The sequence below is a fragment of the Malania oleifera genome, chromosome 9 (assembly GCF_029873635.1).
Source record: "Malania oleifera isolate guangnan ecotype guangnan chromosome 9, ASM2987363v1, whole genome shotgun sequence".
Taxonomy (NCBI): Eukaryota; Viridiplantae; Streptophyta; class Magnoliopsida; order Santalales; family Ximeniaceae; genus Malania; species Malania oleifera.
The window spans coordinates 54,260,017-54,280,233 of record NC_080425.1 but is presented as its reverse complement, the minus strand read 5'-3'; positions in this window follow the sequence as shown (position 1 = coordinate 54,280,233).

The following is a 20,217-nucleotide window of genomic DNA, read 5'->3' as shown; positions in this document are numbered from 1 at the left end:
TGCTAATTGACATGAATGACAACGGGTCCCAATCCCAAATGTTGCGGAACGTGCCTTTCGGCCGGTCTCCATAAAATCAGTGCGTAGTATTTGGACATGGTGTTTGTAGTGTACCCAGCGCGCTGGCTTGCTGCGGCTTAGCTAGCATGAAAAGGGAGAGTTTTTTTATTAAAATATTAAACAAAAAAATCAAAAAAAAAACAAATACAAAAAAATTGGGAAAATTTACATAAATGTACCAACAAACTTTCCAAAAATCGATTTGGACTTTAAAATAATTAAAAAAAAAGTTAGCCGTCAACTCTTTTCAATCAAAAAAAAAAAAAATTGAGAACCAACTTTTGAAAAATTGGTTCTTGACTCCCTGTCACCCCACCCCTGCTCCCTAAAATCAACCCCCCCCCCCACGCAACTAAAATAAATCCAACTTTAAAGTGGGAATCATAATTTTTTTTTAATTTAAATAATAGTAAAATATATATTATTTTTTAAAAGTTAATATTTAAATAAAAATTTATAAAGAAAAAAATCTTTTTAAGTGTCATTTAATACAAATTTTTTTTAATCTTTTATTTATTTTTCAAATGAATTAAAAAAAGTAAGTTAATTTTTTAATTTCAAAATAATATATAAAAATGAATATAATAACAAAAAATTTTGAAATAATTTACTTTTGGGAATATTAAGACAAATAACATCTTACTTCCTAATTACATAAAAAAAATTATTTAACATATAATTAAGAATGAAATAAAATTAAATTAGTATACGTAATTATATATATATATATATTTATTATAATTTTTTTATTTCATTACATTTTTCTTCTATTCCATTATTTCATTATACTCCCATTCTTTTTTATTTTAATATACCAAACATTAGTAAATTTATATAGGAAAATTTTAAAATTTTATATTTCTAACCTACATTTGAGAGTATAAAATATGAATTTTAAATTAATTTTTTTGCAAGTTTGTACAAATATATATTATTTTTATAAAATACAAAAAAATAAAAAAGAATATAATATTTTTATAATTATTCAATAAACAAAAGTGAAGTAGAAATGGTTGGAACCTGCGGAGTATTGCGGGGGATCATGGGGGGTGATGTAGGTACTGCTAATTGATGAAGGAACTAGGAGAGGTCTCGCACGACCTTGATGGCTTGAGCGGAAGTTGAATTCCATGGTAAGAAAACTGCTCATGGAGATGAGGGAAAATCAAGAGGACTAGGGTTTTAGGATGCAGTGAGACTCGCAAAGAGGGAGACAAGGGAGATAGGGAGAGAAGAAAGATAGAGCACATCAGTTTTATGAATGAAACGTATAGAAGTAAAGGGCCGGAGGGCTGATGAATCTTGACCTAATATATTTCTTAAAAGAAATATATATTTTAAGAAGACAGTTTTGTGTGATGCGTACAGGTCAAAAATCGACTTTTCAAAAGTCTGTTTTTGACATTTTCAATTTTTTTTAATTTTTGTGCAATTTTTTTTGTTTTTAAATCCAAACCAACTTTTGAAAAGTCAGGTAGGTAAGAAATATTAAAATTTAAAATTTTCCTATATAAAATATTTTTTTTTTTTCATTTTGAAATGTCCTGTTTTACATTCACTGGAATATAATTTTATTATAAATTTACTAATGTTTTGTATATTAAAATTAAAAAAAATGGGAGCAAAATGAAAAAATGGAATGGAAAAAAGTGTAATGAAATAAAAAGTGAAAAATAAGCGGCGGGACCAAATGTAATACGTAAGTCGCGGTCGAGGATTCACATGGGAAGTGATTGGCGATGATCAGTATTGGACGAATGATGATCTAGGAAGTACCAGCGCCATGAAGATAGTAATCATATTTATATTTTTTGTAGACAAACTCGTAGGGTTTGGGACGCTAGTGTATGCTGCTTATATGCTAGTGCATCCGATAGGAATCAAATGTAATCTCGTTCTCAGTTCTCTCAGAACTTCACCTCGCTCGTCACCAGCACCGACCCGTTTCACGAACGCATTCAAACTACAATCAAATTTCAATTTGATCTCTATTTATTTTTTGAAAAATAATTTTATAAAATTATCGTTCAATATTTAAAAGACAATTTATGTATTGGCGGAGTTTGATTAAAAAATAATTAATTTTGTATAAAAAATAATAACAGTAATTAAATTTATTAATTATTAAAATTTAATTCATATATTTTAAATATATTTAAAATATATGTTAAATAATTTTTTTTATGTAATTAGAATGTAAGATGTCTTTTTTTGTCTTAATATTCTCAAAAGTAAATTATTTCAAAAATTTTTGTTATTGTATTTATTTTTATATAATATTTTGAAATTAAAAATTAACTTACTTTTTTAATTCATTTGAAAAATAAATAAAAAGTAGAAAAATATTTTTTATATTAAATGATACTGATACTTAAAAGTATATTTTGTATTTACAAATTTCTATTTAAATCTTAAAATTTAAAAAATAATATATATTTTATTATTATTTAAATTTAAAATTATATATATTTTATTATTTGATTATATTTGGGTTGGAGGGGGGGGGGGGGGGGGAAGGGGGGCCAAAAGAGGGATTTGATTTTGGGTGGGGTGGTGTGGGGTGGGGGTTTGTGCATGTCTGGGTGGTGAAGAAGCAACTTTTGAAAAGTCGATTTTTTTTTTTTTTAATTCTAACTCACAAGAGTTGATAAATGACATTTTTTATTATTATTTTAAAGCCCAAACCGACTTTTGGAAAGTCGGTTGGGTACATTGGTGTAAATTTTTTTTTCATTTCCTTCATAATTGTGTTTTTTGATTTTTTTTCTTAATTTTTCTTACCCCCGAGTTTTTTCCCATTTCATTATTATTTTAAAATAATATATTTAATAATACTCTATTCGGAAAAATTATTTCTAGAATGATGATAACGTAATCTCACTACTTGGTCCAGTTAGATTTGTTTGGGAAACTGATACAGTGTTGGATTCATGGCAAAAATTTGGGGCTGTCAGGTTTTTAAAAATAAAAAAATAAAAAATGTCAGCATCGTCAGCCGCATTTAAAAAAAAGAAAAGGGGGAGGGGGCTGTCCGGTAGCGCTGACGCGCGTCAGCACTCAGGAATTGGGGAGAGAGGGGAGAGACGAGAGGGGGAATGGCATTAATATAGGTGGGGAATTAAAAGGAAAAAGAAGAAGAAGAGGGGGGTTATGGAATCTAATTAACCAAAAGATGTGAGAGGCAGAGGAGTGCTTCTCCCTCATTCACAATTTTTTGAAAAAATAAATTTATTTTTTACTATTTTTATGTTAAATATTATTTAAAATAAAAAAATTATTCTAATATGATTAAAAAATTTTTTAAAAATCAAATATTAAGGATATGTAAAATTTAAATTTTATTTATTTATTTAATATATTTTTAATATTTTTTTATTTTACTTGATCAGTAAATTTTAAAAAGTAAAAACTAAGGTGCATATTTCCTGATACCGGGTATGGTTCGATGTGCGGTTCACGCTTCCTGATGTCGAGTACAGTTCGAATTGCGGTTCACCTTCCCCGATGTCTGGGTACAGTTTGATGTACGGTTCACTTTTCCCGATGTTGGTTACTATACATTGAACCGTACATGACATTCATCAACATATTCGTTTAATGTAATTCATTTTTTGTTTGTGCATCAAACAAAATGTCTAATTCCGTACAAGTATAGCTGATGTTCAATATGTCAAATTGTATGTGCGTAGACCATGCATGCATGCAAAAGCGTTCACACCACAAGTTATAAAATCTAGATCAATATTGTACATCGAATCATACACGACATTGGAAAGCGCGAACCATACCCGACATCAGGAAAAGTGAACCGTACATCGAATTGTACCTGACATCGGGAAGCATGAAGTGCACATCGAACCATATCCGGTATCGGGAAATATGGACCTCAGTTTTTACTTTTTAAAATTTAGTGATCAAGTAAAATAAAAATATATTAAAAATATATTAAGTAAATAAATAAAATTATAATTTTACATATCCTTAATATTTGATTTTTTTAAAATTTTTAATCATATTAGAATAATTTTTATTTTAAATAATATTTGATATAAAAAAATCATAAAAAATGAATTTATTTTTTCAAAAAATTGTGAATGAGGAAGAAGCACTGCTCTATCTCTCACATCTCTTGGTTAATTAGATTCCATAACCACCCTCCTTTTTTTTCACCTTTTAATTCCCCCTGACACCAATATTAATGCCCTTCCCCCTCTCTCTCCTCTCTCCCCTCTCTCCTTGGTTCTCGAGTGTTGATGCATGTTAGTGCTACCTGACATCGCCCTCCCTTTTTTTTTTTTCTTTTAAATGCTGCTGGCTAACGATGCTGACATTTTCAATTTTTAATTTTTTTTAAAAACCTGACAGCCCCAAATTTTTGTCATGTGTCCAACGCTAGATCAGTTTGTTAGTTTTGATGCAATCCCCGCCTCTAGCTCGCAAGCCCGAGGATTCCACTAATGCTCACTTAATGGGTGGAGCGGCACCAGTTACATTCAAGTCAAATAACGGGATTGACCTTAACCTAAACCTCACTAGGATGGTGCACCTAACTTTCCTAACCAGGTTTAAGACAATCTGGGACTATTCAACAAGGCTAGTCTCTCTCTTTAGGCCCATGCCTAGAATACAACAAATGTGAAATACAATTTTTGCGTACAAATAAATGTTTCTTAACTAAGCAGACTATGTACCAATTTATCACAAGCACTAATCAAAGCACACCAATCATGTAAGAACTATAAACTCGGTGTTCTACGTGTGCAATCAAAACTCAGTCTAATGATTATTCTCAAGCAAGCACTAAAGTGTTTAAACAGACTATTCTTTGAAAACCAAGTATACCAAATCTCAATGTCAGATAAGTGTTTCAAAGATGCTAGCAATAATATTCAAACAAACTCAAAAATATTTTCTTCAATGTAGCAAGCACAAGAGTTGTTTGAAAACGAGCTTGTAAAATATTTTTGCACACAAAATATAAGCCTAAGAAATCTTGCAATATAAATGCAAATACCTTCAAGCTACTAAGTTTTCCCACACAAGATTTATTTATTAAAATCAGTGGGAACAACTCTAGCCTAACTCTCAAGATAAAAATCAAACAATACAAACTTCAAATGAGAGTTGTGGGCTTTTTAGAATGGAGGACAAGCAATCTAGAAACTCTCACAATACTTGGATAATCAAGGAATAAGTGTATAAGAGTGAATGGGAGTAGTATGAGCCAAATAGGTTTTGGAAATTTTGAGAGAATTTTGGCTTAATGATTTTGCTAATCCCCCCTTACTTTTACAAATGAGCTTATATATATAGGCATAGGCAAAATTATGACCATTGGGGACTCAATGGGCATTATTAAAAAAGTTTTAATCCTGTTTAAAGAAAATAACCTCATTTAACCACTTTAACCTCAGCAAAAAATAAACAACCCGAGAGTTTTCGGGTGCCCGACCCAATGTTCGGGTGCCCGAACATACATAGTGCAAAAAGGTGTTGTTTGAGGTTCGAGTGCCCAAAAATGGGTTCGGTTAGCTAAATGAGGTGATTCCTCAAAATGTCCACAGTTCGAGTGCCTCGTCCAACATTCGATTGACTGAACTCACAAGTTCGGTTGCCCAAGGCTATTTTGAACGCTAAGGTTTGGGCTCCCGAGTTGGTGAAAAGTAACCTCACATAGGTTTAGTCGACCGAGGAAGATGTGTACAATATGGTTCAGTTTTCCGAACATAGGTCAACATGTTGACTCGTCCATGGTTCGGTCGCCCGAGGTGTTTTGAATACCAAGGGTTCGGTCGCCCGACCTCTCACAAATTTGGCGTTTATGTTCATTTTTACATCAATTAATTCCCTTGATATGTTAAGTGATTTTGGGGACATCTTATGTGCTAGTGTTGGGACCTAGGGTCTTTTTAAGGTCTTTTGAGGACACCGAAAAAATCTGGCATCGGTCAACTAAGGTCTTGAGCTTATAGTCCTACATGCATGATAGACAAATTATTACAAACCCATTTGAATTGAAATTATTACAAACCCAAAACATATTAAAACAAATAATGAATATGTTGAGTTTTTATATTTCTTCAAGTTACTGCATGCTATCAATATGATCTAACTTAATATGATCCTGCACACAAACTTGAAAGTCATCAAATACCAAGAGTATTTGTCATTATCAAAATCGAGTATGACCTATAGGGTCAACAATCTCCCTCTTTTTGATGATGACAAATACTTGTCTACTTCTCCCCCTTTTGGCAACAACAAAAAAAAGCCTAAATAAACATTTAAGTATATAGGCAAATAGGAATACACATTCATATACAAGAGATAAGTTGGGAAGATTTTTAAAAATTTCGGCAGTACGCCGTTTGAAAATAAAGCATTTCTCAAAAATCTTCGTATATAAGTGACCTGATTGAGTAATATATTTACAAGATATTCACAACTACTAACTCAAACAGTTCAGTATTCTCAAAACATAAATATAACTATCAATATGCAAGAGATATGATAGTTGTGCATTTCATACCACAAACAAATTCATAACATATAAAGCTATGACAAGTTTAGCAATTAAGCACACAAACTATATAACTGGTCATTTAAAGATTTAAATGTCATGAAAACAGAATTAGACCACAAATATGCACAATCCATTTCAATTGAAATATATTATAAAACCCGTGGAAGATATGAGTTTAAAACACACGGCATATGATAACAGATAGAAGGTTTGAGCATAAAATAACCTAACTAGTTTGCATGCATTTTTATGTGTAGTTACCAAACCAGTTATGCATTTTTTTAAAACATATATGTATATACTAATAATGAGGCAAAAGGAAAAGTTTTAGTTTTGAAATTAGTTCTTGCCATAAAATATTAAAATAAATACATATGTATATAAGTATAAACATATATCCCCCTTTGATATTTGCAAAAAGTACTAGGGGTGCTTGCTGAAAAGAAACTTTAATTTAAAACAAGCAAGCACAAATTTTTCTGGTTTGTCAATTAAGCACATACTAAAATATAATCAGAAAACCACAACCATAATGATCCTAAAGATTTAACAATCATATGCAAGATCATATGGAAAATACAAATGACTGTGGCAAATTAACATATTTCAGCTTAAGATTTTCAATAAAACATTTCATTCAAACACATGCCATACTTGATTCAATAACAAATCTAAGCTAAAAGTATTTGAGAGCATAATAAGATGAGCATTTTAATTTAAGATGCTCCCCCTATCAATTTGTGTTATAGCTTAGATGCAATAAATAGCTTATACCAGATAGAGAATTATTTCGTTATGCCTAATAGTATAAGCCATCATTTTGAACCTTTTAAACTAACCATACTGATTATTAATCAACTATATTTATCCTTATCAGTATATTTGTCCCTATTGACCATAGATGCATCAAAGAATATATATTAAGGCATGCTATGCAGTGCATAACCCAAGAACATTCCATATCAAATCATAGAACTTCAAGTGTAGGATGTAATATTTAAGGATATCAAAAGAGCCTCAATATTTCAGTAGACAAAAGTGATGCATATGAGTCATTTATGCGCTTTCTATAGGGATGGATCTGAATCGTTCTAAACGTTTGATGATTATACTAGGATGAAGTTTAATATTATTAGTTTTCACTCATCCTTTCAAAAATATTTTAACATTAATTTTATCATAATCATCTATGTATAGGGTTTTATTTTTGAAAAATTTTTCAAAAATTCGACAGCATGCTGTCTGTAAATCGGACACTTTCCCGTAAAACCTATACCTAATAGGTTCAATCAAGTAATTTATAATTCAATTCAAGGCACACGAGAACCTATATCCACTACCAGCATGCACATATCAACTACATCCACCATGCAGGAAACATTCAATACAAGCATGCAGTCAGGTAGCAATCAATAATTCATAAAATATAATTTATCCATAAAAGAATATAAATAGTAGAGAACGGAGGATAGATTTGAGTTCAGTACAGTATTGTTATTCAATAAGGCATATGGACATGAATGTTATGAGATAATGAGAGCATTTAATTTAAAGAGTTATGAAGATGATGCTCCACCTGAGTTATGCATTTAATCATTTTATGCCTTTCTTTCATCTTCAAGTTCAATAAGAAAGAGTTATAATATTATCAATGATTTTAGTTTGGCTTTGAGTTCTTAGGCTTAACGGACCAAAAAGTCACACACAATACTTCTTTAGGGTCATAAGCCAACACATACCTATTTTCTTTTATGAATTTCAATGCGTGAGAGGCATAAGATGGAATGGCTTTCAATTTAAACTGCATGTGCATAGGTCTACTTGAATTTTTTGTATTCATCTAGATTGAGACCTAGTGCAATCATATTAGTCATTCAACACAAACAAGGAATATAGAGCTCTAAAGGATTTGATTTAAAAGTTCAGAGCGATGAGTGAGAAGTATAAATTAAATACTCTTAAGGATTAAATTTTCTTTAAGTTCAGAAGAGTATACAAGTGAAGCAGGACAATATTCAAAATATTTTCATGCAAGTGAATATGTCCTAACAATTTTAGCAAAGAGCAATATAGAGTATAAGAGTTTCTTGAACATGACTCTTTGATGATTAGAACATATCCTTTAAATATGATCATAATTTAGAGCAAGGATACAAGTAGTTCAATAGGTGAAGTCTTACCGAATATGATCATGGTTTGGTAAGTGTTGGCCCGGTTGAATGTCTAGAAGGAGGGTGAATAGACTTTCTTCACGGATGTGCTAACTTTCTACAACCACAAAAATCTTACCAAGAGCAAGTGTATAAAGTTGCAGTGTAAAAATGCAGGAAATCAAAATAATAATATAAATGAGATATGTGAGAAGAAAAGTTGAATACAAAGATATTTACGTGGTTCGGCACTCCGCCTACGTCCACGCGTTGAGACCAACTCAAGGATTCCCAAAATCCACTATAATCCTCCTTCAGGCTGAGAAGCCAATACACAGCAGCTCACAAAGAGCTTCAACAAGGTGCTCACTTAGAGACACCCAATAATAGCTCACAAAGAGCCTTCAACAAGGTGCTCACTTAGAGACACTCAATAATAGCTCACAAAGAGCCTTTCTTTACAAGAAGTAGATAAGAAATAAATGTAAACTTGAATACTCCCTTTGAGCTGATTACAACAATAAAATCCTTACTCAATGTCCTTTTGTCAATAGAGTAGAAGCAAGACTAAGAGCAGCAAGAAGAGGGCAAGTGAGTGTATGAGCAAACCCTAGAAATAACAACACCAATGAGTGATCTTCTTACAATATCAACTTTCTTGGATTTTGGAATAAATGCTATTTACTCCTATTTAAACACCAAATGGGCGAGGGGAATGCTGGAGAGCCGTTGGGCATTTATGAATATGAGACAAGGGTCAAACTAGTCATTCTGCAGCATTTAATGTTTGCTACTACCCGACGTTCGTTGACGAAGCCAGAACTTCATCGACGAGCTTTTGAGTAAATTTGTCGACGAAGCCTTGTGTTCGTCGACAAGTTGCTGGTTCTGAATTCAGGTACCTCTCAGTATATTTTCGTCGACGAGAACCCTGTGTTCGTCGACGAGTTCTTTATTAAATTCGTCGACGACGCCCTGTGTTCATCGACGAGTTATGGCTCTGAATTCAAATGGCTCTCGGTATCTTTTCGTCGACAAGAACCCTGTGTTCATTGACGAAGTTTGTGTTTCACTCGTCGACGAAGCCTTGTGTTCGTCGACGAGTTCCTTCTACTTAAGAGTTGTTCTTTAAGTTCAAAAGAAGGTCCTTGTCCATTTGGGGGTTTCTTTTCACACTTAAATAATTTTACTTGTATTTTGTTGTGTGTGTGATACGCCCATTTCTTGCTCTTAGTTTTGAGTTTTACTCTATATACAAGATATTTACAAGATGGTCTCTCTCTCATTCTCACACTCATCCTTCAGATGACTTGTATATTGTGTATCGTCCATGAATGTGTTGAGAGGCTTGTGCTTTTGGTAATGGCATGAGTTACTTTGATTGTTTGTTGGTTCAGATGTCGTTCTGTATAGTTGAACATGACTTAGAGAGAAACGTTAGTAGCCTTAAGAACTGCTAATGGGTTGTTGTCATCAAAATATGGTAGGAATAAAAGACTCTTAACTACTTGGTCTAACAGTAAGGATTTCCTATAAAGGGGATAGGTGAACCAAAATTGGAGGATTTATATTTTAAACTCAAAGGGAATAATTTGATTTGATCAATACGACATGAATCCCTTAGTCGATGCTTCTAATTTTGATTAGCACTAAGTAGGTATGAAATTTATTATCATTAGTGCTTATACCTAGATCGATGACCAGATTTTGATTTATGAGATTAGGGTTAAAGATATATAGAATATGATGAAATCCTAAAGCTCATTTTTGTGCAATGGACAATAGTTTCTTAACTTAAGATGCTTTATCTTAAAGTATGAGTTAAGCAGTTAGAATTAATTACCTGGCAAAGATGTCATGTCCAATTGGAAGTGGATGTGTATACTAAGCTTCTACATTTTGAACCTATACCACTTCCCAAGCCTATTGGCATTAAATCCGATCCTAGGGTCTAAGGAAAAATTAACTAAAAGATAATTTCAATTTGAATCCATCTTTCCTTAAGTCCTATAGGGTTTGCTTTGTTGATTATCCATTTCATTTCTTTTTCTAAGCCCCTAACACCTTTAGGTGGATAAATATATTTCATGTGTCTTATCTTTCCAATGTATAAGCAAGTTTTATATGCTTGTGAAATATTGTGCTTATTTATTTTGGTTTTACTCATTAAGGCATTTTTAAGACTGTGGGACTTAAAGTATGAACCTTTTTTCAAAGATTTATTTCTTTTAATTCCTAAAAGTTTATCATTTCTCATTTCTCCCTCTTGGCAGATTATTTTTAATATTTTCTTCAACTTTTTCTTCTCAAAGGTGGCATGATAATCTTTTAATTCCTCTAATTGTTTAACCAACCTTTTGTTTTGATTTTTCAGAAATGTTTTATGATAAGACATTCCAACTAAAGACTTATGAATTTTAAATTAATGAATCCTTTTCTAGTTGTCTATTCAATGACAAGCTTTCATCATAAAACTCATAACATGATTCAATACAAGATTTATCTCTATTACTATCATATAAATCAAAGCATATAGTATCATTATCAGAAACAGTCGATGACTCATTATAAGATATATCACAAAATTTTTCATAAAAGTCATCGCATGCATCAACAACAAAACTATCATGAAATTCAACAGATGATTCATCATTTGGCATATCATAACATTCAGCAACAGAATCATCTACAGAGGTTGAGATAGGAACATATACCTCTTTGTCTATTAATGTAATTGCCCTATTATTTACCACTTACTGAGTGGTGGTCACATCCTCTTAGGATTCTCCATATTTCCTTTCGAGTTCATCCCAAATTTCCTGTGCACTACTACATGCCATAATCTCATAAAGAATATCAATATCTAAAGCATAGTACAGTAAATCTATGACATGTGAATTTGCATGCATTACACTAATATAATTTTCATTTTCAGGCATACAAATTCCTTTATCAATCACTTGCCCGGCCCTTTAGTCTGTTGATTTTATAAATATGTCCATTCTAATTTTCCAATGGGTGAAATTTACATTACAAAATATAGGAGGACTGGTAGGTGATTGTCCCTCTCCGAATGGGGATACACCAATGAGAGTCATCTCTATCTTTTAGCAAAAACGTTTAAGTCAATGCCACGAGGCTCTGATACCAATTGTTAGCCTTGGTGTATTCCCAAGAGGGGGGTGAATTGGGTAATTACAATTTCCTAAGTTGATTTCAATTCCACAATCAATAATTCCCAACCTAAGGTCTGTCAAAGCACATATCAATACCCCAACATAATATATAAAACATATGCATTAGACTCAGTATTTCCAAATCATTCATAGCATTTAAAGCATGCACATCATTCATATAACTACTCAAATATAAACATACATATGCATAACTTAAATTGAAAAAATTTAAAGAGTATAGGGAAGGAGAGAGCCGACACAGGATATGTTATCGGGGTTCAGCCAACTATGCCTACGGCCCCGCCTCTAGCTCGCAAGCCCGAGGATTCCACTAATGCTCACTTAATGGGTGGAACGAAACCAGTTACAACCAAGTCAATTCATGGGGCTGACCTCAACCTACACCTTACCAGGATGGTGCACCTAGCTTTTCTAACTAGGTCTAAGCCAATCTGGGACTATTCAACAGGGCTAGTCTCCCTCTTTAGGCCCATGCCTGGAATACAATAAATATGAAATACAATTTTTGCGTACAAATAAATGCTTCTTAACTAAGTAGATTATGTACAGATTCAGCACAAGCACTAATCAAAGCACACCAATCATGTAGGAACTATAACCTCGGTGTTTTATGTGTGCAATCAACACTCAGTCTAATGATTATTCTCAAGCAAGCACTAAAGTGTTTAAATAGGCTATTCTTTGAAAACCAAGTATACCAAATCTCAATGTCAAATCAGTGTTTCTAAGATGCTAGCAATAATATTCAAACAAACTCAAAAATATTTTCTTCAATGTAGCAAGCACAAGAGTTGTTTGAAAACGAGCTTGTAAAATATTTTTGCACACAAAATATAAGCCTAAGGAATATTGCAACATCAATGCAAAGACCCTCAAGCTACTAAGTTTTCCCAAACAAGATTTATTTATTAAAATCAGTGGGAACAACTCTAGCCTAACTCTCAAGATAAAAATCAAACAATATAAACTTCAAATGAGAGTTGTGAGCTTTTTAGAATAGAGAACAAGCAATCTAGAAACTCTCACAATACTTGGATAATCAAGGAATAAGTGTATGAGAGTGAATGGGAGTAGTATGGGCCAATTAGGTTTTGGAAATTTTGAGAGAATTTTGGCTTAATGATTTTACTAATGTACCCTTAATTTTGCAATTGATCTTGTTTATATAGGCATAGGCAAAATTATGACCGTCAGGAACTCAATGGGCATTATTAAAAAAAATTTTAACCTCTTTAAAGAAAATAACCTCATTTAACTACTTTAACCTCGATAAAAAAAAATAAACAACCCGGGAGTTTTTGGGTGCCTAACCCAAGGTTCGGGTGCCCAAACAGACCCAGTGCAAAAAAGGTGTTGTTCGAGGTTTGGGTGCTTGAAAATGGGCTTGGTTAGTTGAATGAGGTGATTCCTCAAAATATTCGCGGTTCGGGTGTGTGGTCCCACATTCAGTTGACCGAACTCACAGTTCAATTGTCTGAGACTATTTTGAACACTAAGGTTTGGGCGCCCAGGTTGGTGAAAAGTAACCTAATAGGTTCAATCGACCGAGGAAGATGTGTACGATATGGTTTGGTCTACTGAACACAGGTCAACATGTTGACCCGTCCATGGTTTGGTCGCTCGAGGTGTTTTGAACACCACGAGTTCGGTCGTCCGACCTCTCACGGATTTGGTGTTTATGTTCATTTTTACTTCAATTAATTCTCATGATATGTTAAGTGATTTTGGGCACATCTTACGTGCTAGTGCTGGGACCTAGGGTTTTTCTAAGGTCTTTTAAGGACATTGAAAAAATCCGGCGTTGATCGACCGTAGGGTGATCCCTAAGGTCTTGAGCTTATAATCCTACATGCATGATATGCAAATTATTACAAACCCATTTGAAATGAAATTGTTATAGACCGAAAAATATTAAAACAAATAATGAATATGTCGACTCTTCATATTTCTTCAAGTTACTGCATGCTATCAATATGATCCAACTTAATATGATCATGCACACAAACTTGAAAGTCATCAAATACCAGGAGTATTTGTTATTATCAAAATCGGGTTTGACCCATAGGGTCAACAATCACAATTGATATTTTGGATTGAAGCTTGCAAAAACAATATCAAAGATTATATGCAAGCTTTCAAGTCTTGCAATATGAGTGTCAAGATTAGTAAGAAAAAAATCAAGATCTTCCCAATTGAATATTTATGAAATAAAATAATATGGGAAAGATCAAATAAGCAAGAACTCTCAAAATGGATTTTTAAAATCGTATGCTTATGTGAGAGTATTTGCCAAGAAAATGATACATGAGAGTATATTGACTAACCACAATCACTTCCCTTCAATCTTGCAATTGATTTGCTAGAGATGGGAACAACTAACACTTACTCTTACTTTCAAAAAGATGTTTATAAGAAAGTATGAATGAGAGATTTCAAAATCTGATCTTGGAATGAAAAAAATATAGAAAAAGAGTCAAAAATTTGAGAGAAAAAATCTTAATCACTTTTGCTAATCTAGTTACTAATTAAGCCAAATGAAGTGCTATATATAGGTGGGACTTAAAAAGTAACCGTTGGGACACAATGGGGAATATTATAAATGTTTAATTTGAATCTTAACCCTAATTAACCTTAATTACTACAGTAAAAATAAAACAACCCGAGAGTTTTGGGTGCCCGAGCCATAGTTCGGTTGCCTGAATAGACACACACAAAAAAGTTATTTTTGAAGTTCGGGTGCCCAAATATGGGTTCAATTTATTGAACCGAGGCGATTCTCTAGAAGTCCGTGATTTGCTCGCCCAATCTAAAGTTCGATATGCCAAACTCATGTGTTCGGTCGCCCGAGGTTATTTTGAACATGAGGGTTAGGGTGCCCGAACCGTTGATGAAAATTCAAAAACAAGTTCGATTGACCGAGGAAGATACGCTCATTCCAGTTCGGATGCCCGAAGTTAGGTCAATGATGCTAACTTCCCACGGTTCGGTAGACCGAGGCAAATAAGTTTTGCCAAGCTCGATCACCCGAAACCTCATGGTTTTTGCCCTTTAAGTCCAGACTTAAGCCAATTAATTCCCCTGATAATATATGTTATGTTGGGGACTGTGTTAAGTGTGTGTGCAAGGACCTAAGGTCACTCTAAGGTCTTTTGAGTTAGTCCCAAAAACCTGGCGTTGGTCAACCAAAGGGTGAACCCTATGGTCACTCTATGGTCTTGAACATTAAACCTATCATGCATGTTATGCAGTTATTACAGACCATATTGTATTACAAACTCAAATGAATTGAATGTTATTACAACAATAAAAGAGTCTTCATTCCCTTTGCTTCTTCAAGAGCCATATATTGCTTGAACTTTATGGTTCGTATGGCTTCCTTGAGTTCCTACCAGTAGTGCATGCTTAGGATGAACCTGGTCAAGAGACTCAGTGTACAGGTGAGAAACATTGGTTTTGTCATAATCAAAACGAGATCAAACTCATAGAGTCAACACAATTTCCCAAACAAATCTCATTGTTTAGTCAAGTAAGATTTGTTTAAATCTCGTTAGACCAAGCAGCGAGATTACTTCAGCGTCATTCTAGGAATAATTTTCCCAAACATGGTACTATTTAATATATTATTTTAAAATAATAATAAAACGGGAAAAACTCACTTACCCCTGGTTTAGAGAATCAGCTACTGAGGATCAAATCGTAATTTCAACCCCATTTTTTATTTTCTTGTTTCATTTAAATAGATACGAGTTGTAACTACTATCATAAAAATTGGTTGTATTAATTCGTAATCTCAATTTAAAAAATTTTGATGAGAAAAATAAAAGAAAAGGAAAGGAAAATGAGTTCTCTTTTTATTTTTTATTTTTTATTATACTTTTTATTTGTAATAAATATTGCTAAAAATTTAATTTTTTATAATATGATTAAAAATTAAGAAAATTAAATATTAATGGTATATAAAACTAAATTCTCATTCGTTGATTTGATACATTTTTTATTTTCTTTTTTACCTTCATAACCAATAATATGAAAAATTGAATCCCTTTATGTTCCTCCCCCCCCCCTCCCCGACATATATTTTAAGTTCTAAATGGAATTTGAGATAGCTCCGCTTGAATAGAATTGGGTGCTAGTACTATCGGCTCGAGTTGAGCCGATTGGCATTGAAACCAGCTTGTGTTAGGAATATACGAACAAATTCCCGAAACCTATGAGAAACAAATAGAGAAAGAATAACACCAAAGAAAAATTCAATCACACGCACAAGACAATATTTACGTGGTTCGGCAATTTTGCCTACGTCCACGGAGTTGCAGGGATTTCAATATTATCAGGAAGAAAGCACAGAGAGTGTGACGATACAATTCTCTCGCTCTCGTTCTCTCTCGCAGATACAACCACTTCTTCAAACCCTAATCACCCGAAAGCACCCTTTTATATGTTGCGCCTAGGGTTCCGTTCCGAATGGGCTCCAAAAATTTTCCCCGGGGGCAACGCCCCCGGACCCCCACGAGTACGACTTGTACCGCTTATTCCAATGATCTTTGAGGCTTATTTATAGACTTTAAAAAGTATGTTACTTGATCCCCAAGTGACTTGGAGTATCCCCCAAGTTTTCATAACATTTAGATTGAAAAAACTAATTTTTAGAATTTTCCCGTTGGAGGCCAACTTTTAAATTTCCGTAGGGTCAGTTGGCTAACCAGGCGGCTAGGAGGGTGTTTATGTGGGGTCAGTCGACTAGACAAGCAACTGGGTTCTTTCTGTCTCCCAAATTTCAGTTCTGTTAACTAGTCAGTCGGCTGACTGAACACAGTTCATTCTGGTCAGCCGACTAACTAGACCAGTTTACTGTGTTGTTGATAGCTTTGACCCCTCTTCAGTAATTTGATTATAAATTTTTCTATATAGCTCCAAATTTAATGTTCTTGGTATCAAAAGAAAGATAATATAAAATCATACAACTTTCATGTTTAACATTGTTTAAAATAATGAGCTTTTGATAGAGAAAAATGCTCATCAATATGGATGTAGGAAAATTAACAAAATTTGGAAAAACCCCATTTTAGTGCTTTTCATTCCAAAACTAATTCTAACCTTTCTAAGACAACTTCTGACCTTATAAAAATATTTTTCAAGTATGTTAAAAAGTATTTAGGTCCATGTAATTATTCCTAGGAGCTTCATGCATCCATATTAAATTTACTTGAAGTACTTACATGAAATTTCCTTAAGATTCTAAATCCTTCATCTCTTAAAGTTTTCATGCATGTTCATGCTTTGAGTCCATCATTTCTTCAAGCTTTCATATCAAGTTCATCCTTTCATAGTTGTCAAACTTTAATATATCATCCATTCATATAAGTATTCTTTAAGCTTCATATGATCATGTTCCTTTGAAATATAAGCTTTAATTTAATCCTTGTGAGTACTTGACTTTGCTTTCACATATGCGAGATCCGAAATATCATCACTCATCAAATATGTTAAGTTCCACTTGTTTGTTAGCATCAAAATAGGATGTTAAGTCTTGTAAGTCCAACAATCTCCCCCTTTTTGATAATGACAAACAATGAGCAAAAATATGAGTAAGTCTTAAAAAGACTCCACCTTTCAATAAGCATCATCTTCAACATATTTGTAAAGATCATTCAATATCATGCATATCAATACCAATTTCAAGATCATTCAATATCATGTACTTCTCCCATTCGTAAAATACTTCTCTCCCTTTTGAAATATAATTCATGTTGCAAAATTTCAAAATATTTCATACTAAACTCAATTTTCAATTTTTGCTCAAAAACTTCTCCCCCTTTTGACATCAATCAAAAAGAGTAGGATATAAACAAAATAAATCATATTTTTGAGCATATGAATATCAATCATGCATATCAAGTATATGATACCAATTTAGATTTTCATTAATTCTAATTCCTATTGAACTTTTGAATTTTTAATACCAAACTCTATTGAAAATTTGTGATACCAATTGAAGATTTATGATACCAATAAAAAATAATTCATGATACCAAAAAAATACAAAATTAGGGAGAAACAAAATACAAGTTATGAGTCATGATACTCCCCCTTTGATATTATTCAAGATATCAATTTTTTATACCAATTGATGATTTATGATACTAATTTAAAATTTTAAATTTAATTCATGATATCAATTGATTAATAGGGAAATTATCATAATATAAGCAGTAAGTCATAACTCCCCCTAAATTCAATACATTCAGTTTTGTTACCAACTATGCATTAATCATCTCATGTTTCAAAACATTTAATCATGTCATGTATCAAATATCAACATCATGCTAATATCATCAATGTCATACCATGCTCATAGACATAATCATACTTGTCATGCTAAAAGACAAATTGATCTTTTAGATTGTGATACTAAGTCAGCTTTCAAATTTTGATACCAATTAAAATTTTAAATTGTGATGCCAAATATGCTTTATAGATACCAAAGTTATTATCACATCATGCATAGCTCCTAGATACCAATATTACTGTTATTTCTTTCATAGCTTATAGATATGAATAGTAAAAGTAGTAAGTTTATCCATATGATTCATCAATAGCATGCATGGTCGAGAATTAATCTCATATCAAAATACATGCTTATACGCAATAATCTCATGCTCAAATTTTCAACATAGTGAGTCATAAATTATCAATATAAGTCAAGTCATGTAGCATATAGCATATCAGCACATCACATAAACAAGGAGCATATCTTATAGGCATGTAAGCATGTAGTATATAGGCTTTCATTCTCAAATATCTTCTTCTTAATCAAGATACTTATGTAATAAGCTTAATTTGATATTTTCTTAATATTTTCTCAAGTTTAAGCCTTGTAAAAAACCATCCTATGATTTTGGACCAACAATGCTATTTTCTTTATGTTTGTATGAAGTTATTATTTCACTTTTGGTACCCATACCTTTTTGGGTGCGGTAGGTTTCACAAGGGATGTTTCTTTTATCTTCCATACTTGTCTTGTTTTAACACCCTTTCTTTTAAATGGACATTCAAACTTTATATGCCCCTTTTTCTTACATTGATAGCATATGGTGTTAGTGTAGGCATTAGAAGACGTGTTTGCATAGTCTTTGGATCCTTTTGAGAAATATCCCATGTACAGATTCTTTTTTCCTTTTATTTTCAACTCCATTGAAACCAATGCCTTCTTTATTTAATGACATTCTTTGTGAGCCAATCATCTTATCAAGATTTTCTTTTCCTTTAGTGAAGTTATAAATGATCTTATCTTTATCTTTGATTTGACTCTTGAGATCGTTTATCTCCATCTCTTTCTGTTGTCAACTTTCTTTAATGATTTCTCTAACTCTAGAGATAATTTTCTGATTCTATCATCTAATTCAGAAATAAACATATCTTTCTCATATACCGTAGAGGACAGGGATCGAAGATCTTCTATCATTTGTTCATTCTTGCTTTCTAATTTCCTGATTTTCAAGTCATTTTCTTTTTCAGCAAGAGTTTTAGCTTCTATTTCTTTTATTGCAGCTTCATATTTATTTTCAATTTTCTTGATCCTTGAATCCTTTTCTCTTTCAGCATTTCTAAGAGATTTTAACTCTTTCATTAATCCTTCATTCTTATTCTTTAATGAAGCATTTTGTTTATTTGTTTTGATCAACATCTTATGTAATTTGAATAGATCATTTTGAAGTTCATCATAAGATGGCATACCCTCATCACTAGATTCATTTGATGAATCACTACATGAATTATTTAAAGATTTAGATGAGGAGCTTTCCTCATTGTCCGAAGCCATAAAGCAAGTATTAGCGACCTCTTGGTCACTTGATTCATTTTTTAACTACTTGTACTCATATTGTCCCAAGTAATGGCTTTCATGGCCTTTTTGTTTTTCTTCTTAGACTATTTCCTTAGTAATGGACATTCTAAGTTTTATATGTCCACTTTTATTACAATTATAGCAAGTAGGAGTTTTATCTTTAGATTTCTTTTTTTTTTATTTCTTCTTCCTCTGATTCAGAGTCTTGTTTCCTTCTTTTTAATTTGTTTCTCCTTCTAAGGATTTTTGCTAGCTTTTTAGATATAAAACTGCTTCATCTTCATCCATCTCTTCACTACTAGAGTTTTCTTTTGAGGCTTTGAAGGCTATTGTTTCTTGAGCTTTGGTTTTCCCACTCTTTTCATTCATTGCCATTTCGAATGTGAGAAGAGAACCTATAAGCTCATCTAAGGATGTGTTTTTCAGATTTCTACCTTCCAT